The sequence below is a fragment of the Cystoisospora suis genome (genome assembly GCF_002600585.1).
Source record: "Cystoisospora suis strain Wien I chromosome Unknown contig_18, whole genome shotgun sequence".
Lineage (NCBI taxonomy): Eukaryota > Apicomplexa > Conoidasida > Eucoccidiorida > Sarcocystidae > Cystoisospora > Cystoisospora suis.
Window position 1 is genome coordinate 33,041 of NW_027152820.1, and position 1,314 is coordinate 34,354.

The 1,314-nt window shown below is 49.3% G+C and overlaps 1 protein-coding gene across 1 annotated transcript in view; it reads left to right on the forward strand.

The window, feature by feature from the left end:
• CSUI_000030 (atp-binding cassette g family transporter abcg107) overlaps positions 1–1,314 on the forward strand; it is a gene marked incomplete at its 3' end in the record, with an annotated part of 12,104 nt that overhangs the window by 3,271 nt on the left and 7,519 nt on the right. The window lies entirely within an intron of this gene.

Below are 1,314 nucleotides of genomic sequence, written 5' to 3' on the forward strand. Positions count from 1 at the left end.
TATCTATCTATCTATCTGTAGTACGGGTTCCGTCCTGTAGATAGTCGTGGGAGGCGGGCCGGATTAGCTGCATAGACTATGTTGTTTCCGACCAGAGTTACCGGGTACGTATTCACTTGACTACGTCATTCGACCTCGGGCATAGATAGGTGTCCAGTGAAGCCCCACGTTTTTTCTTGCGTCTACGGCATCCCTCCCTGGCTGTGTTGAAGACTTCCGGCCCATGTCCCTAACGAAGAGAGATAGGTGCCAGGGGAGCCAAACAAACGATGCAAGAAACTTCTTATGTACCTTTCTTCGATTTCGTTGGTCAGCTTTCTCCGTCTTGCTGAGTGTTTCTCCTTCACACAGCACGCCTGCCCGTGACTATATAGCTGAGCTGTATACGAGTACGCGTGTGTATGACGTGTTGGCCAGTATGTACACCGTATGAGACTCCTCACACGCGTGAATCCATAGCTTCCATACGTGGTGTCGCGCTATCCGTTACAGCGTGCTGGACCTTCTGAAGGGGCATATAACCTTCATGATGCCTACCATTTTTTACAGAAAGATAAAGTCCCTGAACTCCTGACAGTCATTGAGTATATTACGTTCTTTTCTAAGCTGAAGATGAAAGATTCTACTAATGAGGTATGCACTTCTTGCCGATTCTCCCTCGCAGTACCTCGCGCCCCTGTGACTCGGAGATGCTCATCCCCGGGTGGACACCCCCTCGCCCTGTGTCTTGTCCGTTCTTCGGTTTCGCGCTTTGATCCAATCAACGAGCATCTTCTCTGTGTTCTTCATTCTCTTAGTGAGTCGTAGGAGGCCAGCTAATCTTTCACATAGGGTCCTCGTCCTAGTCTCTTCTCTTCTCTTCTTCCGGAGTGGGTTGCGTCTTGTTCTTTCTCTGCTTTTTCGTCACACTGCGATTCGACAATACGCTCACCTACCCGCCTGTATAAACATACACGTGTGTCTACTCCGATCTACAAGTATCATGTAAATACTTACCGCTCATCACTCCGGAGTGGCCTAGGTTTCATGTGTGTCGCGAGATCTTATGGATCTAGACACCCCCTCGGGTCGCAAAGCATCTCCTATAGGAAGGTGTACTTTGTACCCACAAGAGGTCTCTATTAAGCTAGACAACAGAGCAGCGAGAATAGCTCAGCTGAGTTTCTCCACCTTTACCACCTGAACGAAGTACTCAGCGTCTCCCACCTCTTTTCAGCGTTGAGCGGCAACTGGGCATCCCCGTCTGTCAATTCCGTATGCACTTCTATCGCACTCTCATATCAGTCCTCCCGCGCCTATCTATCTATCTATCTA